This window comes from Amphiprion ocellaris, chromosome 9, assembly GCF_022539595.1.
Source record: "Amphiprion ocellaris isolate individual 3 ecotype Okinawa chromosome 9, ASM2253959v1, whole genome shotgun sequence".
Taxonomy (NCBI): domain Eukaryota; kingdom Metazoa; phylum Chordata; class Actinopteri; family Pomacentridae; genus Amphiprion; species Amphiprion ocellaris.
Window position 1 is genome coordinate 13,713,378 of NC_072774.1, and position 21,981 is coordinate 13,735,358.

At 39.3% G+C, this 21,981-nt stretch overlaps 1 protein-coding gene across 16 annotated transcripts in view; it reads right to left on the reverse strand.

The window, feature by feature from the left end:
* The window catches only part of syngap1b (synaptic Ras GTPase activating protein 1b), a 183,475-nt gene that overhangs the window by 147,071 nt on the left and 14,423 nt on the right, over nt 1–21,981 (reverse strand). Inside the window, exon 2 of one of the 16 annotated variants that reach the window (XM_055013884.1) lies at nt 4,473–4,688. The exons of the other annotated variants lie outside the window; for them this stretch is intronic. The gene's annotated coding sequence lies outside the window, so the exon portion shown is untranslated. The remainder of the gene's footprint in view (nt 1–4,472; nt 4,689–21,981) is intronic. 16 annotated transcript variants of the gene reach the window in all.

Sequence of the window (21,981 nt, forward strand, 5' to 3'; positions counted from 1 at the left end):
TGTTAAAAAAGAGTCTCAGCCTCAAGGGAATAATTATTGTAGGACCCTAATCGCTTATGTGATAAAGAAGCAAAACTGACAGATTTCTATCTTATTTAATGGTTGAAAAAATACAAAAATAATCCATGATATCTACTAAACATTCTGCTTTTAAGGTAAATAAATGTGAAATAATGCGTGGTCTTGTTGAGATTTTTAATGGAATGGTTTTGTTCTTGAGATATTTCTTGACTATATAGTAACGGCTAAAAAAGCATTTTAACGTTTAAAGTCTGTGCTCTGTTATTATGCTGTCAGTCGTTATGGTGCACAGTAGGCTGTTTAGGAATTCTATCTTCAAACGCTACATTGCAAAATACTTTTACTGCAATCAAAAAATTTAAAAGTTTGCATCAAACAAAACTATATGACTTTCAACATGTTAGCAACTCCCATATATTTTATCATTAAGAGAGGACACAAAATCATGGTCATCGAAGAATGTCATTTCACTCTTTTTTTTTTTTTTTTTTTTTGTCTTTCTGGAAAGGTGTGTTGACTTAAAGCCAAACTATAAATGCAGGTCTGACAGATGCTGAGTAAGAGCCCAATGAATTATTGGTCATTACCACAAGGTTTCAGAGGAATACAACGTTGTGTGGCAGATTTCTCCTAAGAGCAACTGAGCCCTTGAAACCAAACTTTGCAAATGTGCACAGCAAAGTCATGAGCTGAGATATTCACCAGGGGATAGCAGCATGAGTCATCCGCAGCCCAATCTGCGCTACTCTACTGTAGGCCTACCTCTCCACCCCCGAGGCTGCCTATTAAGGGCCTGTGAAGCACAGTGGACAGAATTTCAATGAGCACACTCATTCTTCTCTGTGTCCGTTTGTACGTACAGGGTGCACGGGCGCGGCTCTACGTTGCACAAGCAGAAATGCTGAGATGCCTGTTTTCTCCACTCCTATTCCTCCACCTCACTCTTGTCTTTCATTCACTCTCCACGGCCCTTCCTTGCTCGGCCTTTGTTCCTCTCTCTCAGTCCTTCTCTGTGGGCTCTTTTCCTTTTTCTGCCATCCTTAGCAGTTTACAAAGGAGAGTGCCGTGCACCAATCGGATGACTGGTCAGCCTTAGTCAACATTGTCATTACTGGAACCTGACAGACCTAATGCTGATTTATACACATCGCTGAGCTCCAAAACAGCGCTAAAAATAAATCTTGCAATATCCCCAGGCTCGGGGTAGATAATGTACTCCTGCAAGCATGGACCAAAGCATCTCACTTTCTAGGCAAGACAGCACCACATGTAGTGCATATGTCATTACTGTGACCTCAACTGCTCCTGCAGTATCACATATTATTGCATTCAAATGGCTCACAACAGAACAGAATACAGATGTGCTCTTGCCAAGAATTATTATATAGATGGTTGTGAGAAGAGATGTGGCGCTACACTTTGACAAGTTCTGACTCAGAGTGGTGCATATGTGCAGTACAATAGGCTGCTGTCAGTGCTGAATCAAGGGGGATGTCAAGTGTCAGCGGTAGGGTCATAGAGGCCCAGATGTATGAGGCTTCTCGCTGAACAAGCACATTGGTCACGCCCTCGACTTCTGCGGTATACTGTGAAGGAGAAACACTCGCTCATTAGACTTACATTAGTTTTGGCCATGGTGGTGGATTGGCATGGGAATGCAGCACAATAAATAATAATGATCTACATGGAGAAATCAAGCTTTTCTTCATTAAAAGCTAATCAGTATAATTTTTCTGCTCTATAGCACAAAATTACCTAAATATATCTGTGGGGGGTCGATAGGTTTGTTGATCAATACCAATTACTCAACGATTACCTTACGGGGTGGTGAGACCTCTGGCTTTCAAAACTCAATATCCAGCTTGTGCAATTTAAAGCGCTCACAGTCTCATCACCTCCCCTATCACTCTGCAAATAGCTCAAAGATGAAGGACTGTGTACGATGTACGGAGCAATCTAAGAGAGACAAGTTCCTCATCTATGGAAATGACAGTAACAGTGCTATTACAGCATTTTGCATCATGGTACTACCTCTGCATCAGTCATTTCTGCTGGATCTCTGCTTTAATTACCTATCTCTATTGTCAAAATGTGCCTATTTGTGCCAATTACATGCTACCATCACTCAAGGGGCACTGGTAGAGTTGGAGGCAGTGTCAGACTTGAGTAGGAGATAAGTTGTATTTGTGTTGCTGCAGCTACAGCTGATTACATAATGTCATTTTAATGATCACATTATAAAGGCTATTGGTTTTTTGTAATTATACTTGATATAATGTGGATTTTGACACACTAATTTGATAGCTAAACACCTGTTAATAAAATTTTTGCTTCACTATTATTTATGTTTTCATTTGTCTTGGCCTGTGTATGAAATCATAAATTAAAATTACACACTAAAATGCACTTTGGGTTATGAGGCTTCTTTTTGGCACATCAGTGCGTCTATCTTCTATAGATCACTGTCAGTGAGGACATGCAGCAGCATCTTTATTAAATGTTAGGTTTAGTTTAGTTTAAGCTTTTCCTCTTCCCTGTAGCTGAAAGGTATGACTAAAAGGTGTGTGAAGTGTTGCACAGATTGTCTCGAGCAGCAGAACATTGCTCTCCCAGCTATGAATTGACATTAGAATGATGATTGAGGTTAGAAACAGGAGGACACTGCTGTTTGCCATTTCTGCAATGCCACAGGATACTTCTTCACATCTTTTTCAATTGCACAGCAGGATGTAAGAGCAAAGAGACTCTGAGCAACAATGCACTTAAACAGGCAGGCTGACCACATGTCTGCTGTACTCTAACAGTACTATACAATACAGCCCTGAAGCCCAGTAACAGAAGGTTGTAGGAATGTGGCCGTTTCATATATAGTAATTTTGTCTCTTGTATGGAACGGACACTATTTATGGTAAAATGTCGGATTAAGTGCCACCTTGAGTAATTCACATAACTTCCAAGATTCTTTTCGCAACTATTGTGCTATTTGATAAAATATTTATGAAGCAGCGTGTGTGCATTTGTTAATTTTGAGTCATAGAGCAGTTGAAAAATCAAAGGTCTCCCAATTAATCTGTCACACTGCCCATTTTATGTATTACTTTTTACATGTATACAGGATCAAATTACTCTGAAGTACTGCTAGTGTTTTAGAGATGCACCAATCAAACCTTTTCTCTCCTGATACTGATTCTGATAATCTAAAATATCTAAAATATAAAGGAGAATTCTGGATTTCCATTAATGTGACTATTGTGACCTCGCTTTCATGGTAACTTGGTGCTTTCCACCTGCAGTTGTAGAGATTCAGGGAAATAAGGAGTTGCATAAAACAGCTTGTAAACGATGTTAGGTCCAGCAATTTAGTATGAGCTCCCTGCAGCTTTCCAAAGAAAGCTCATAGTTTTTACATGAATTCTTTTAAACGTTCCTTCTCTAGTCTGACAAAATGCATTAGCCATCTCTATACCTGGCACCTGACCTAATCACCTGCATATTCATTCCTGCTTTGCACTTTGTTTACATGTGCGACATGTAAACAAAGTGCATTTTCTGGGTGTTCGTGGAAGAGAGGAATCCCAGCTGTCAAACTACAACTCATAAATCTGCAGCTTTTATCAACCTGATGATGGTGTTTTACCTTCTCAACACTAAAGAAAGAAAAGATCAAGAGCTGCCAGACTAAGTGCTCAGCTTTCCATGCAGTCAGTTACTAAAATGGCCATTCTTAATTTCTGCTTTTACTTTTGGTCATATCGAAAACAAACACTTAAAATGGTTCATATACAAATCAGTTGTTTCGATGAAGGTGGAAAGTTAACATGACACTGAGAGCAACAATAGCCACATAAATGGGAAAAACGCCAGGTTGAAATAAACCATAATTCTCCTTTTCAAAGTGGCTAAAAACATTTATTAAGGCAGCTGTAAAATAGATACTCAGACTACGACCTAAATATATTATACATCAGACACACTGTGCACTTCCTACCTTCCTACTTCCTTTCCTACTTATGAGTGCTATATTCTGTCTTTAAAGGTACTAAAATGATTAAATATAAGGCCTCTGAAACAAAAATGTACTTCCTAATCACTGCAGCCATGATAAGCACAAGGTTGACTTACTTTTACACTCACCAGCTGCCACTCTGATGCAAGGAGATGTATCTGTGCCCTCATGTGAGTATAGTTTTGTGTTATCTGTGTGCCGACCAAGTACAAAATGCATATATAGAAAAACCGCCTTTGCTAAACAGTCAACCTAGTGTGTGAATCCAGCAAAAAGCTTTGATCCCTTCGGAGTTGCACCTCCTACAATGAATCCACTTCAACCTTAAAGGGAGATGAAAAACGGGGAGAATGGGGGTAAAGGTGTGTATATATGTACACGTGTGTGTGGGTGGGTGACTGAGAGGAAAAAAAGAGTGGGAGAGATGGAGGGAGAGTATTCTCACCTATCAGATCATTCACCCAGCCCTCGCGCGGCACGTCCCGGGTTCCCCATTGCTCACCCAAAGCGTCCACACGGCGTCACTGTTGCTGCGCTGCTAGCGCCTTGAATCCGCCCCCAACTCCACCACACAGGAAACAAGGTTACTGCCCAAGAGATGTCACTTCCGAAACACCCACTCCCGCTCGCTTGCTCGCACTCGCTCCCTCACGCCCCCAGCCTATTGCCATGACAACCGAGAAAAGAATAGAATATAAGTGAGTGTTAAAGAGACAGAGGGATCAGAGAGACAGGGAAAAAGAGGGATGGAGGTGGAGAGACGGAGAGGGGAGGACAGTGAGGAATAATGGGGGAGAGTGAAGAAGAAGAGAGGGAGAGAGAATGGACAGAGAGAGAGTGGTGAATGAGTGGGCGGGGAAAGGATGGATGACAGAGGAGAGAGGACGAGAGATTGAGAGAGGGAGAGAGAGAGAGGAGTCATGTGGTGGGATGTGATCGGGGAAAGGGAAGAGGAGAGAGAGGTGTAGATGCTGTGGATGCTGTGAAGAAGGAGAGAGAGAAATGAAGTGATGAGAGACAGAAAGAGGGAAAGAGGGAAGGAAGGGAGGAAGGAAGGAAGGAAGGAGGACACTTTTTTGGGAATAGGGAGCCCACATCTTGTTCCCATAGCAACACAGCCATCCATGAAATACTGACTTGTACCTCCCTCTCACTCTCTTACTCTCTCTGTTTCTGTCTCTCCATTCCTCCCCCTCTCCTTTTCTCTTTCCATCTCTAACTATATATACACACACACCGTGAGCGTAAGTTGGCACTGAGTATGTATGCAGTAATCCACGCTCTGCAACATTGTCAAACACATCAAAAGGTACCAAATATGCCATCAATGTACCGCACCACAAGAATGAATTTGTGTTTTAACATTCACATGATCCATATTTTGCATCGGTTCAGATTTGTCTTTATCCAGTACTTGTATATGCACATTAGGAGAGTTACTGGTCACTGTAATCACTCCTCCTCTCTGAGCTCACACTGAAGCAATCCTTCCTAATGCAACTGCACTGTAAAGGCCTGGTGTGCTCTGGAACAAACTACTGTCACTGACAGATCTAAAGGCAAGAGCGTGTATACTCGCTCCAAATGGCCACACTTGAAGGTGGGGTGAAAAGCCTGCTGTCGAGCCTGTTGTACCCATATGTATAATAAATTGTGCAAATGGGTACAACAGCACAAGCTTTTAGACATTCTGTCCTCGGTGGGAAACATGGTGTCGCAAACATGGTGTTGAGCAAAGCTGAAGTTCAGTTCCAGCATGCTTTCTGACCTCTGCACATCTGGCCAGTGGTTGCGCGAAGTGGACAGATTGTCAGGTTCGGACAGTTGGAAAAACTGTCAACCCATTCTCACACTGTAAAAGTGTGTGTGGGCAGGAAGTTTCACACACGCCTCAATGATCTGACAAGCACTCGATTTGAAGCGCAATGCATACTGCTCCACAAGAAATGGGGACAAAGCCAAAGGTAATGTGACATGTCTGCCGTTCAAGTCACCCAAATTAAGTGTGGAATTTTGAATAATGTCTCCTTCCCAATTTACCGGTATTTCTTCTACCATTGCTTTCCGTGGTTTGAGTTAGGTTACACTCAGGGTAAGATCAACAGGAAAACAGAGCCACTGTAGCTCAGCAAGCAAACAGCTCGGTCCACTATACAGAAATACAAGTAGAGACTTTTGCAATAAATACAGCACAGCTTTAGAGGATAGCCACTTGATTCAAATCACAATGGTGAATCCCTATTTTAGCTTCATTTGAACTAAATAAACAGTGTGGACTTTGCCTTTTAAAGTTAAGCATCAGGAAAAAAGATTCCAGCAGCTCATAACTCTTCAAGCAGTCTCTAAAGCAGTATTGACACCCCTCACTTTTTACGCTCTATTGCATTGTAAATTACATTTTTATTTTTTGTTTTTATTCCATCTACAGTCCATAATCCGTAATGAAATTTTGGAAATGAAAAAAATGAAATTTTTGCATATGTATTAAACTACGGTAAAGGGACTGAACAGTTATGTAAAAATTACTTAAGTAATCACTCCTTCTACTGTTGCTCCAAACTTTGGCTGTAATCCTTGAGAATTGTCTAAAACTTTATTGTGGTCCACTGGTAGCAAATTGAATGGACTGGATATACATTAAGAAGATACACATCTGCGTTTATGAGATATCACAATTCACACTGCATGGCAAGACAAAAGTCAAGATAGCAAAGTCCGATTAACTTTTAAATTATCTCCAAAACTTTTGACTGTTCCCTGGAGCATAGACGCCTCAGCGATGGTGAAATGGAAGAAATTTGGAACCGCCAGCGCTCTTCCTTGATTTGGCTGGACTGTAACTCAACAGTCCCTCTGGCAGAGCTTCAGGAGTCCTACTTGGAGGACGACCATCTTATCAGCTTTCTGTTATTAAGATCTTTAATAACGGTATGATAGAGTAGCTGGATGACAGCCCACTGCATTTAAAGGCCCCAGAGCACAAGGAAAAAGATTATCTGATTTGAAGAAACAAAAATGTAACTACTTGAGGAGCACTCCAAGCACTATGAATTGCTCCTGACCTGCTACACCATCCTCACAGTGATGCATGGTGATGGTAGCATCATGCTCTGGGCCAGCCTAACTGCAGCGGGAACATGGAAACTGGTCAAAACTGAAGGAAAGATGGATAAAATACGCAGAGATATTGGAAGAAAATCCACTGCAGAGAGAAGAGACGTGAGACTGGAGCGACGGTTCACCTTTCAGCACCACAATGAGCCAATGCAAACAGCCAAGACAACACTTAAGGCTTTAGGATAAGTCTCTGACCTGAGACCTGAAGACAGAGGTTCATCCATGCTTTCCATGCAATCTGATGGAGCCTGAGAGTATCTGCAGGAATAATGAGATAAACTACCCAAACTGGGGAAAGCAAAGCCTATAGAGACTTAACCAAGAAGACTGGAAGCTAGTGTGGCTGTCAGGATAGTCCCTACAAAATATTTATTTAAGGGTCTGAATACTCCTGTAAAAAAAAAAAAAAAAAAAAAAGAAGAAGAAGAAAAAAAAAGAGATTTCAGGTTAAACCATGATATCACTTTCTCATTATGAGATATGAAGTTTAGATTGATGAGAAAAATTGTCAATTTTATTAATTTAAGATTAAATTCACGACGCTGCAAAGCAAAAAGCCAAGAGGTTTTTCTAGTACGCTCTGAAGCAACCCTACATAAGGCATGTGAGGGCTGTTTTAAGATGTACTAGAACAAATAACAGGGGCCCCATTATTTAACCACAAGGAGAAACCAGGGTTTTGTAGATATACTATAGATGTCAGCTGTACACCTGAGCTGACCTCCAGATAAAAACCAAAATGCAATATGTCTGAAGAGGGAGGGAGGGATCGATGTGGTCATCATCCCGCTATGAATCTAAATGAAGTCCAACTTTCTGCTCTAACTCCTGGCAGCCTCTTCTGCAAGTCCCCTCCCCTTCCCCAACCATCCCTCTCCTCCTCCCTCTGCCCATCTGTTTCTCAGCCCCCCCACCCCTTCACTCTCTGGCTCCCTCTCTGGCTTCTTTCTCCTGGATGTGGCCTTTTCTCTTTTTTCACCTCATGTAAACATTTTATTTATCTCTATGTCTGTGTCTTTCCTCCTCTCCCTTTTGAACGCTACACTGTCACTCTTCCATCCTTTCATCTTCAATATTCCTTCATCAGGGATTTTTTTAAAAAAATAACATTTTGTGTCCTAGAATCACATTTCCACCATTCACCTCCCTCTCACTCCTCCATCTCCCCTCACACTTCTATTTTTATTTCTCTGTGATGTTTCTTTCTGTGTTTCCAAATCTAAATTCCACCGTATCCACCTGACTTTCAACTTGATCTCTCCTTTTCTCATGTATGTAGCCTTCTCCTTAACACAGCTAAATTCTTGATCAGATATTCAGTTCAAACTGGCATTAATTAACATGCAGACATGTAGGCACACATGTAGGAATTAACAGATTGCTAATAATAACTACACAATGAACAATAAATACAAAAAGCTCCATCTGTTCAACTCTTGTGTTTAGTTCTGTGGTACCATTTTCATCACTTGTTGGGAGTACAACTGTGGCTTAGCAGTAGTGAAAATGGCCTCAAGATGTCCCTGTAATTAATTTGCATTTACTTGCATAAAATCTGATCGTGATTCATTAAAAAACACTACATGAAACATTCAAGTTTTTGATTTCACTGCAAAACCCAATGCAAATAAACCAACAATTGCACTTATTTTACAGTTGTATGGCTGAGGACTTCACCCAAGATTCTGAATGGGCCGGACACAGACTCAGCTTGCAAGTAAATACAAATGAATGACAGGAACAGCTTGAGGCCATTCAGGCTTTGGCCAATAGCAAAGTTGGATTTGCCTGTTATATCTGTACAGTAGCCTTCTCTCACAATCTCCCTCTGTGCTGCTCTTTCGCTCTCAGTCTCCCACTCGCTTACACTCACTCCCACAACTCTCTCTTTCGCTTGTGCTCTCTCCCTCACTCTGCTCGCATCTCTCCTCCACTTACCTAACATCTTTTAACTCTAACGCTCTCATTCTAGCCATGTCTCCATCAAAATGTCAAGTAAATCTTTTCTTGCAAATTTCCAAAATGTCACAGATAGAAAATGTGTGTACCTCAATCAGGTATGGAGGCAGAAGCACATTGTGTGTTTCTTGAAAAATTGTGTCTATTCTACACAAAAGTGGAAGAAATACATCCTATCCAGTTCAGTAATGTAAGAGCTAATTTTCTTCGAAACGAATAAGCATCTCATTCACGGAAGAAGCATTAGATATTTCTGACATGAAGAGCAGAATAAGACTTCAGAGTGTCCAGGCTGTTTTTGTGCTGTTGTACGCCTACATTGAACAACACATTGTGGGTTCTTCATGCCAAGTCCATGCCATAATCAAGTCATCAATCACTTCACTTCTTAACTTTCATTTTCATACAAAAAAGCAAAACATTTGACTTCAAAAGAGGTAAAACGCTTCAGAAATGCAATTCACAAAACTGCTTGGATGGTAACTCATCTTAGTTTCTTTCTATTATACGCTCTCCCTCTCATGTTCTCTTCTGTTACTCCCCAGTCCATCATCCTTTTTTTCTCTCTGACTTTAAGGTTCTCCTGCATTTTGCTCTAAACAGCCTGACAGACTACAGAAGGAACTCTCCAGGTTACTCTGCAAGCCCCTTTTCACTCAGGGTGTGAATAAATAAACACTGTGGGGGGAAAATGAGACACCGGACATCTCTCTCTGCTGCTGCTTCATTCACAGGTGTAGTCCTGCCTCTCCACCTGGCTGTGAAGGTGAAACTCAATGTGCTGAGAGGGAAAAAATAAAGATGAATGGGGAGAAAGAGGCCTCTGAGCGTGTGTGTGTGTGTGTGTGTGTGTGTGTGTGTGTGTGTGTGTGTGTGTGTGTGTGTGTGTGTGTGTGTGTGTGTGTGTGTATGTGTGTGTGTGTGCATGGGTGTGCATCTGCGTTCGCTCATATGGAAGTACAAGAACACATCAATTCATACTGCATAACTTTGTGCAGATTTAAATCCTATTCAACCAATTTTAGGTCAAGTGACATCTATTTTTTTAAAAATGTCCTGCTGTCTGATCATTTAAGTCTCTAAACTCCATGTAGTTTCTTGGCGTTTTTTCTCCTGTCACATTTTTATTTTATTCACTGCAGGCTTTTCACTGCACCATAAAGTACTGCACCACTATGGGAACAGCACAACCATGGTTAGAAGGAGAAAGAACTTAGAGCAACACCACACAGCTTTAACATCATAAATCATAAAATAATAAAAAACTAAAGTTGAATTTCTTTGATAATTTAATTCCAAGGTTAAAAAAGCATGGAGTAACATACATATAAGTCCCAACAGGTGTTAACAATACTGGAAAAAAATAATATCTCTGCTTACTATAGATATACTTCTCTATATGTATCTGACCTGCATTTCAGCCTAAGCTATACAGTCCTTGAATTTTTGTAACATGACTGTTGATCTCAATAGAGTCAGTAATGGTTTCTTTGGTTGCACTGAGAACTTTAGTTTTAAGAAGAATTAAGAAGAAACATTTAGAATAAAGTGATTGTGGTATAATGTCCAGATTTCAAGCTTAGATTTGGTTTCCTATCAGAACTGCACACTGCACATGATTATTTCAAGCACTGTCAAAAAGTTTAAAATCCAGTGACTTTCTGCTTTTACGGCTAATGGCTCTGATCAATGAAGAAAACATGTCTTTGAAACTCACTGGCCAGTTTTGGGGTTTCAAGAGGTAAGCTAGTTTTAGCCTTAATATGGCTTCTACCGCAACAGATAGGATATATAATGCTGCTGTAATAACACTCTTTATTTGTAGTTGGTATCCCAAAGTTAAGCTGAAACCACTCATACACCTAATTAAACATGTTGTCAGTATTTCTCAGAGGTCACAACAAGCAAACCAACCGCAACTTAGTTAAGAAACACAGGACTGAAGCCATCTACAATGTTTACTATGTTTTATTCTGTGCTTGATGCTTCGGCCTCCATCGGTGCTAAATGCTGGGAATTCACCAAAAATCTGCCTCTAATATGTGTGACTAAAATTGCTCTAACCCTGGACTTTGTTTGTTTGTGTGTGTGTGTGTGTGTGTGTGTGTGTGTGTGTGTGTGTGTGTGTGTGTGTGTGTGTGTGTGTGTGTGTGTGTGTGTTTTAGGAATATGTACTGAGATGTCTTTCTAAACCTTATTACAGCTACTGCTCACAAAACTGTCACAGCAAAATTCTGACTTTGAAATGCCACCATTCTGGTAGTGTAAGTGTTAAACGTTATTCAAAATCCAGGGTTGCCAACTCTCTCAAACTTTCTGTGCATAATTTACGTGCAGCAAATGACACTTTGACTGATAGAAGTCCTTCTAGGCTGACAAAATATTTTTTCTTGTTGCTGACACCAGATACTTTATGGCATCTGCAGGAGTAGTGGTGTCAGGGAGATCTTTATTGATGCTGCTGTCCTCCATTTAAACTCAACCAGTATCACTGAGCCATTTCCTACACTGGGCTCACCTTGGACAGGTGCAACACGGTTCTGTAAGCTAATTTTCTCTCCTCCCATATTGAATTTATGGTGCAAGACATTGTAAACTATTGTTAAGTGGCAGATTGCTTTGGTGCAGCATGCACTCCCAAACACAGCTGGCTCCAACAGCGAGTCCATTCCCATAGACCCCACTGTTAAAATGGCCAAATTTACAGTAGAAATGTCTACAGCCTGGGACAAAAAACACTTTAGCAGCAGCCTAGTTTATTCAAAGGCAATGAGGCTGTGTTACCTGACAGAAATTAATGTATTTTCCTGTTTTTGTGACTTTTTAACACAAATATGTCCATTAAACTTGAGTAAATGACACCCAATTAAAAAAACATAAAAATAAACAAAAAAAATAGTAAAAACTTTTTTTATTATTATTCTCAGCTACTTTGGTGGTAGAAAAAATTTTGTTTGGGTTGTCAAAAATTCTCAATGCAAGAATAACCCTCAAAAAAAGACCTAAATCATGTCCTATCTAGGTGCTCTACTATCTTGTAGATCCAAATTTAATAGTAGGTATCTACAGAAGCTGAGTAACCAGCCAGATTATCATGTCAGGCTATTAATGTAATGATGATACATGCATTTAAAACTGAGCGTCATAGTCTGGGAGATTTTACTTTCTGTCAGTTTACAGTTTAGCTCCAACACTAACCAACTTATGCTGTGTCCTCATTTGACCTTTGCATGTATGTGGATTTACTGTTTGTTCATTTGTTCCTGCTTCACACCTGTAGCACCCTTATACGTACATACTACACTGTTAATAAGTCTCTTTTGCGTAAAATATTTATTTTCTTTGATAATAAGTAATTTCTGAAGCGGTGCATGAAGCTGAGCAGAGCTCACAGTCGCTGAGCCACAACACAGTCAGTGCAGCAGCACTTGCAAGTCATGCTCCTCGTGCCCTGACCCCTGTGTGTTTTTGTTTCTCTCTTTGGTGTCACCATGCTGATTGAAAGCGGGTCGAGCCAAGCTGTCCCTAAGAGATAAAGAACAATTATAGTCATCTGTCCTCAATCCAGAGATAGACTGGGAACTGTGTCATTGTCCTATTACCCAAAGGGTTGTCGCCGAAACTTCTCACTCATAACACACCTTAACTCATGTTGCCTTAACACTGCATGACAAACAGCTGGCAGACAGAGATAGTGATGCATGAGATGCAGATGGAGTAAAGAGAGAAGTTAAGAGACTTTTGTTTTTAAGACTGAAGTACATTATTATAAGAAACTGTAGAAAAAGGCTAGTAGCAGTCATTAAAGAAAAAGTAATCTGTCATGTCTCCACAGGGTTTTTGCTGTCTCATAAAAGGCCTATTTGAGGTGACTACAAATAGCAGTAAGCATGATCAGTTCACACACAGTAAAGGCGATGAGTCTGTCTTATTTTACTCAACAGAAGTTTAGGCATGTTCATGTTATTTCTAGCCATTCGATAAAACAAAAATTGGCTAAAAAACACTGTTTTTTGGCACTAGTGGTTTTCCATTGGTGCTGAATTAAACCTCTTTGGAGGGGTGGGCACCAAAAAATCCTCATGTATGAAAGCCCCTGCTCTAACAATGATCATGGCTGCATCATCCACTACGTTACATTATCAATATTAATACAATTAGAAATAATGAACCAGTTGTGCAGTTGTGTAGTTGTGTATCTCAAGTCAAATCCATTAACTGGTGGTCTTCCAGGGTCACAGAAATAGATTGTTTTCCAGATGAATTTACCACTTGTGACAGAATCCCGAAGGACAAGCTTCTCTGTGGCTACACAGACTCTTTAACAATACAAATGTCACATTTTTATTCAATTTATTCATTTAACATATCAATATGCTTTCCTATGAACTCTTGATTAATTTTCATTTCACATATTTTATGTTAATGTTGTTTGACAAGAGAAAAGATTAGTATGATTTAAGGAAATGCAATGAAACAACCAAAAGGTGAAGAATATCGCTAGTCTGGCTTCAGTGGAGTTTTAGTAACCCTAAGTCCCACATAGTGTTTAGAGCCTGACAAGAATTAAAGTTTGTAAAAACCAATCACAACTACACTTACGAAATCTTTTCCGTCTCCTTCTGGAAATGCAATTTTCAATCTATGTTCTACATAAGTCGCGATGAAAGAACACAAAAAGTGTTAATAAACAATAACACCTTAGCAGACATTTAAGAAGGAGCAGAAATTAACATCTAAATCAAGACAATATCTGAGCATTACCTCAAAGAGCAGACTTTTAGAGTCTGTCATCAGAGGAAGCATGACACCATAAATTGTGTCAGGAGATGTCACAAAACTACATGTTTACATTGAAGTGACAAAGGCCTTATCGCGGCCATACTGACAACAGGTGCACACCTTTTCATAAAGTTGGGCACAAGAAGTAAAGATGAGCTGTGAGGGAGGGGATATCACGACAAAGAGGGGAAAACACTGGCTGGAGGAAGGAGGAATCACCTTAGACAAAGCATCAATCCGTCAGGGCAACCAAAGTTATTGTGTTAATTATCGTTGACAAGAAAATCACACCAGGGAATGATAGCTGCTGGTATAACCCATTTAATCGCACTTTTCTCAGCTCAAGCATTTTTGGCACACTGGTAACACTGATGCACACTCCAGCCCGGTAGGTGGCGGTAATGAACCTAAAGTCTGTCTGCCAGACATGAAGAAGATGCACAGGACTCACTGAGTGATGTCAGCTCACAAGAAAATCTGGTGATTGATATATATATATATACATATATATATATATATATATATATATATATATATATATATATACTAAAAATATATACTTCCTGACGGCAGCTTGGATAGAAGTGGTGTTGTGTGCAAATTGTACAACAAAGAGTTTTCTTATCACCACAGCAGTTCAAGCGAGCGGTATCACCTCAATGCAAAACATGCTGCTATTAGCACAAGAGCTAATGTTAGCTACGACAGTCCTGGTACAGGCAAACAGCGTAGCCATCCCAAAATAGACCACTTTTCAAGACACTGAAAGTGATTAAGTTAATAAAAAGTTTTAAAATGTTGACTATAATCGCTATAACTGCACTTTGACTTTGTAGTAATCTGTGAATGTAGTAGACAGATAAAAAATGCACAGATAAATAAAAATGAAACAAATATTTTTGTTGTGTAAGTTCACGTATGTCTTCATCGATTCAGTTGTCAATCAAAATTGATTTGACTTGTAAAACTTTACTTATTGTGTCAAATATTGCTATTTGAAAAACATGCGATCATCACGATTAATTAATTACAAAGCCTGTAATTAATTAGATTAACTTTTTGAATCGCATCCCACCACTAATATTTATGGTATTCACCAACCTACTCATCAGTTTATCTTTGCCTCTTGGCATTGAGACAAACCATGTGGTCAAAGTAGGCATACACACCATTTTGCCAGTTAAATGAGCAAATTACCCTGTGTATGTGGCGGCTAAGGTGCCTCTTAAATGGTGAGCATATGCTGACAGGAGCAAAGGAAAAAGTCAAGTGGCAACAGTACAGAGCAGTAAAGTCAACAACACATTAGGCTTCATCACATGAAACTGCTTCCAAAACACATTCAATATAGTTATTTTTGCAGTTGCATGCACAGTTAATTATTGTTCTGACAAAATATTCAAATTGCAATATTTCCCTAGCCTTAATAAAATGTATATTTTACATTATGATGTTTCCTTTTGCGAGGCTCAGACAACAGGAGTTTTTCCAGCTGTTTCATCCCTCCAGAGAATTACAGGGAAATGTTGTCTGGAATCTTAGTCTGAATTGATGTTTGGCTCAGATTACTTGGGAATCTTGGTGAACAGTTCACAGATCCAGTCTTTAAGCTTCTGCCTCACCAGGGCTACCTCAATAATATCAAACATGTTTGATATTGATGAGTTATAGTCGAGATGGGTCCCTTTATGATGCCAGAGCCTGCAGCAGAAAATACTGTTCCCAAGCATTGCTAAACATTCTTGCCCCTGAGACTAACGTTTGTTACAGACATTACAAGTGATAGTTGAAATCCCAATCCCAGTTCTCATCGAACCCGTGTTGATCCCTTTGCCCCAACCATTTTCTCAACCAGACTAAGTTAAGTCTGGTTTTTTTGTTTGTTTGTTGTTTTTTTTAAAATCTCACCGCAAAGTATTATTGTTGCACCACAAACTCCATTTCGTTTCCATCTGCTTCCCCGTGAGACTACAATGCTCCTTGACTTCTCCCTTCATCTCAGTAATTGTAATGTGTGATGCGCCATCATTTTCCAGTCTTGTATTGTGTGCACGTCTGAGATGAGTGACAAGAATATCTGTGAAATTTTATCATCGTATGTTTGATGTAACCTAATTTCAATATCTCCCATAAGTTGAAAAATCCTGTAGTGTAGAACCAGTATTATACGTCACCAAGTGACATAACAGTAATTTTGCTATTTATTAACTGACGCTAATTTCATTTGGGACTATTTTTACTGTGCTAGATGTTATGTCCAAACGCAATTTTATTTACTGCAATTGCATAAGTTTTACAATGCTTTGCAAACAAAAAAAACACTATTTTTACTAAATTATTACAATTATACATAATCAAACTTAGACTTTGATTGTTTATAACCTCAATTAGTGCTTTCTATTCTGAGCTTGCAAGTGTCTGAGGTGCACTTTGTATGTTCTTCACTCAACCAGTCTGTCTAGAAGTCAGTCTGCATCTCTGATTGCATAACTATCTGCTGTCTTAGTAAATCAGACTTTAATGCAACACAGGCTGTGACTGAAAAGTTGTAAATGAAAGTCAAATCTGGCCCCGAGACATTCTGATTATTTTAGCAGAAAAATCTGTGAATATTGGTGCAAACTGTCAGCTGATCTGCAGGCTCACTTTAAAAATAAGTGTATTGTCTTTCAGAAACCTACATCTATCAGAGCCTCATTTGTTTGGCAGCAGCAAGCTGAAGAACCATAGGACCGACATGGTTCGTTCCACCTGGCCCATCTCTCAGCTGAATGAGCAGCCAGCATTTCTTCACTGGCAGCATGCTTCAGATATGAGCTGCACACAGTGTTCAGCTTGCTCCTCATAGACCGATCCTGCAGATTGAATTAATTCCACGAACATTTTGATGCTATAAGTTGAAATATCGGTGGGCATGATTAAATTTTTATATTGGGAACATTTTGAAAAAAATGTGTCTGGAATCATCACTCTGTGTGGACTGGCTTGTGGCACTGAATATTTGCTGTGCATTGTAAAATGTATTTCTACACTATAAAAACTATAATGATGTAAACATAGGTAGCTGTCATTCTTATTTTACTGCACAGGTATGGCTCTGATATAGATGAAGCCCTCAATGGTATTTTGACAGTGGTCTACAAAGTATCCCATGTGCATGTAGTTTTTGGTAAAATGAATAATTAAACATAATACATGATTTTACTGTAGAATGATTTTTTATTTGATCAACAGGTTTCTACTGACTGGAAATAACATAGACAGCTGACAAAAGACGGTGACACATTGTTTTAGAGATAGTAATAATCTTGGATATTGTGGGCCAGAAGAAAGCTATTTGTTAAATAAAACATGTTGGGAATAACTATATGTTTAACAAGAGTGGTGTCACACCTGCCTATATATTCAATCTGGAGATAGTTGGCTTGATTTAACTTTGATGGTCAAATTGAAATTAAATTATCTGTAACTCTGTTGAAAAAAGCATCGCGTGGGAGAACAGCGACGTCAGCATCTGCCCCTGATCCTGCATACTGTAGGCCTCAACCTAATCACTTGGTGACTCAGCAAACAGATCTGCACAAAAGTTTGCAGACATGAAAATTGTAAATGGTCTAACTTCAGCAGAAAAAAGGGAAAATGTCATTCTTGTTTATGACATCAGACATTCCCTCTCCCTCTGTTACAGTTGGCACTGGACACTGAACAGAAGTGATCCGAAGTACTTATATTTCTGTTACAAGCTCTAAACCACAAGAAATGCTTTTAATTAGTCTGGATAATATTATAAGGTCTTCAATTAAATGTTATTTTCATCAATTATTCTGCTAGGTATCTTCTCTATTAATTGATTGGATTAGATATGGGTTATAAAAATGTCCTTTACAGGTTAAGCCCAAAGAGGCATCATCAAAATAGTAGTTTTGTTGGACCAAAACTCTAAAACACAGGCATTTTCTCATCATGTAAGATGAAAAAACTCCAAAATAAGAGGAAAAACCTAAAATTTTGATACATAAGGATCTGGAACAGTTTGTTACTGTTAATCTACCAACAAAACAATGTATATATTAATTTCACCACAAACACACACTTACACCTTCTTACTCATCCTGTTGATAAAGGTTATGTGACATGCTGATAACCAAGGATCTTACTATAAATGAACCACATACATTTGTGAGCTGAGCAATCTTAAGATGGCAGTATGTGCAGACGGGTGATAAACCTAATTAAATGAGCGGAGAAACACAACAATTGCAGATACTTCCACACAGGTGCACTGCATGGTACAATTAAGCAATTAACATCTAATCATGCTCTGTGGCATGGATAAAAATACTGAGCAGACACAACTGATTTTGATTTTGTATCAAGATGGCAAGATGAAAGTGAAGTGACTTTGAAAGAAGGTTCCTTGTTGTGGTATGGATGGCAGGAGCTTTAGTCACAAAGACTGCTCAACTAGCCTCAATAGGGAAAGTGACATCTGTCTTCAGATCTGTAGGAAGATATCAGTAAATGGTGTCGGAAATTGTGGTTGACACGGCACAACTGTGACACTCGCACATTAATGCAAAATATAATGAAAAAAAGACAAGCAATTCTTTTTCAGGTGACTGGAAATGTCAGCAACATAGAAGCCCCTCATTACAAAGATGAATACGCTTGTTAGAGCTCAGCAGTGCACCACTGGCACTGGTCTACAGAGATGTGGAGAACAGTGGTATGGACAGATGAGTCATCCTTCACCATGTTCTCAACAAGTGGGCGAGTGCATGTGTGGCATATATGAAGAGAACAAAACAGGCCTAAAGATTTGAACCCTACAGAGATGGGATCCAGTGGCTCTGTTATGCTGCTGGGTCTTAACCAGTTGAACATCTATGGTAGATTTTGAACCGATGTGTTAGATGTAGTTCACTGCCACCGTCATTGTCAAAACATCAAACAAGAAAAGTACTCAGAGAGCACAGTACACTGCCAAGGCTGTTCATTCCCTCATATAGCATTGTCAGAAATGCGGCTTTTTTTTTTTTTTTGAGAAAGGCAGCATTTGTTTAGTAGTTATTGATAATCCGAAATCACAGCACTATAGAATGTGGTCATTTAATATAGATGTACCCAGAAACACATGACCTCATGCTGAACACAGGCGTGTGTTATGCATGTGTATGTTATGTATGGATGCCAAATCGTGTGACTTAAATGTGTAGCGGGTGGTGAGAATTGATGGGACTCGGAAACACCCCCACAATTTAATCAACTGTTCCTTGTATCATTTCCAACGGATAAGTCCTGATAAGTCAGCCATGGTCGATTTGTAGTAGGATCACAACCATGTGATCATCAGCAGGCAGCTGACGTAGTGTTCACTTGTTGTCATAGTTACAGTGACGCCATGCAACTATCTTAGAATGATACAGAAATCTTTAACAAATCCATGGATCCAGACTATAAGCCGCATCACTGCCAAAATTTAATGAGGTGGTCTTTGTGTCATTTCTGACCTTCCCTGAAAATTTCATCCAAATCCATTTGTCCATTTTTGAGTAATGTTGCGCACAGACAGAATAACAGACAGACAGATAAACGTACGCCGAGCGTCACATAACTCCGCCGCGTTCCTTGGCAGAGTAATAAAGACTATTCTATGGAAGAATGGTGTTCCATCCCTTCAGCAGAAATCACATCACTGACACAGACAAAGGGTGACCATGCAATCCACACAGAAAGATGCCACCCAACTCAAGTCCAGTGTTGGACCATTATTATAGTTCTAATTCACTTAGAATTTTGTTGGCATTCACCATTATTACTGGATGTTTGCTTGCATTTTCAGTCAGTGACTGGTTAAGTATAGTCACCAAAATTTCTTGGTGAGGTTTAGAAAAGGATTGTGGTTTGGGTTAAAATCAACCTTGTCGATGCATTTACCATGTTACAATGCACCAGTTATTTTGTGTTTCCACGGTGATTACTCCACCAGAGATTCTACAGGTACTTACTCATACAACCGCAAGAGGATGTTGATGTTATCAGGGTTACTTTTTATTTATCAGTGGATATCAGAAACGATGATAAAGTGCCTTCTGTACTGGTCATAAGTGATGTGCAATGATAAAGGCCATTTAATGGACTAATAACTTCTGAATCAGCTGCATAGTGAGAAAGTTTATTTTCGTTTTTGTCACATCCTCATGGCTATTAAATAATAATAAATAATGGATATGATCAAAGATGTTGTGATATTCCACTTTTTCATAGTCACCATGCCATTATGGTAATTTCTTTGGCTATTAAGTGAAATTTAAATGAAGTCTTTTAAAGTTCTACCGAGTTTGTCAAGAGTTCAGTTTTCGGAAAGGCTAAGACATTTATTGAGATACCAGGTTGGAGTAGTAGTACAGCATTTCTGCTGTTAGAGATGAAGCTGAGCAGGGTTTTAAATGTATTTACGGACCCACATGCACAACAAAATGCTTGTATGTCTACTAAGACTTGGAAGCTGTTTAGACAGTTTCCACTCCACAGTCCTTAGATATTCATGATTACATGGCATCCCATCACTGTACTGTCACATCTCATAAAGGTTCGTCAGTGCACATGCTCACAAACTACATTAACTACAGGGCCTTCAGAGCCACTGGTGTATGAGACAAAAATATGTTTTCTTGCATACATCTGCCAGCCGGTATAACACGTCCCTTCATTCTTCACAGTTCACTTTTCAGCAAGTACATGTTGCGCACACACACAAACACACACCTACACACACACACACCTACACACACACACACACACAAACACACACCTACACACACACACACACACACACACACACACACACACACACACACACAGAAAGTGTAAAATATTAGGAACACCTCCTAGTACTGAGCCTCAACCTCTTTATTCTGTCTCCTCTGCTTCAACCACATCCTCACACTGTCACAGTTGAGGTGGATTTGTTGTAGCAGAGGCAATTAATAAGGGGTCACATGATTCATCTGGTATGTCTACTGTAGGGAAACACCAGGTGTTCCTTTTTTCTACACATATTGAACATTGACTCACATGCACCCAAGGGAGAAGACACAGGAGCACATGTACACCGGCACACATTCAAAAAAATAGTATTAGATACTCTGCCATTTGCAAACACAGGGGTATTCATGCATACAGATACACACAAATTCAGTTACATGAATGGGTACAGAGCAGGTGTTCGGCTGCCAGAAAGCAATGTTAAACACACAACAAATAATGAAGCTGAAGAAAGAAGGTCCTCTGCAGCCACCTTTACACAAGTACTTTAATTCACTATCTTTTATTTTTAATTAGACAAACAGTTTGAGCTATTTGCATCTTCTCAGAAAGTATTGTAAAAACAGATCCATGTTTGTTTCACTGCACTCACAAATTATTTATTTCCAGTTGTTGCTTTCAGAAGTGTGTGCACACTGAGGATTAAAGAACTTCTTTGCTTACCTTTTTATGTGTATTTGTGTTTGTCTGGTTGATGCAAGGTTACAGCAGAACAAAAATCACTTTTATTCTAATGTTGAAAGCGGTGCTGGGCAATACAAATGAGATCAATATTAGGGCTGCCACAAAATAATTGATGACAACATAAATGATGTCTGCGCTAAAAATGCAACATCAATATTTTAAGCAGACGCATGACTATTTTTTAAAAATTTGTACTTAAATGTTTTTCTTCTGTTTTTCTTCTGTATCACCATATAATTGTTGTCTGGCTAGGTCCCTTGTTGTTGCTTTCACTCATTGGTCAGGTGCATTAAGCGCTACAGTTTTAAGATTGTTCCGAATCAGCTGCACCACTGAGTAAAATTTTATTTATACAGCACTTTTTAAAACCAAGGTTACAAATGGTTTACAACTGAAAAATATATCATTACAGAAAAAAACAAAAGAGGAGTAAAACCAACATTACAGCAGCAGACAAAACACAAAAAACAGCCATTACAAATCACAATAAGAGTCCGACTCAGTTTAGAAAAGGCCAAAGGCTTTGAAAGCGTTTCAAATTAACACAAAACAAAGTCAGTGGTTTGTACACTGTGTAAAGTTTT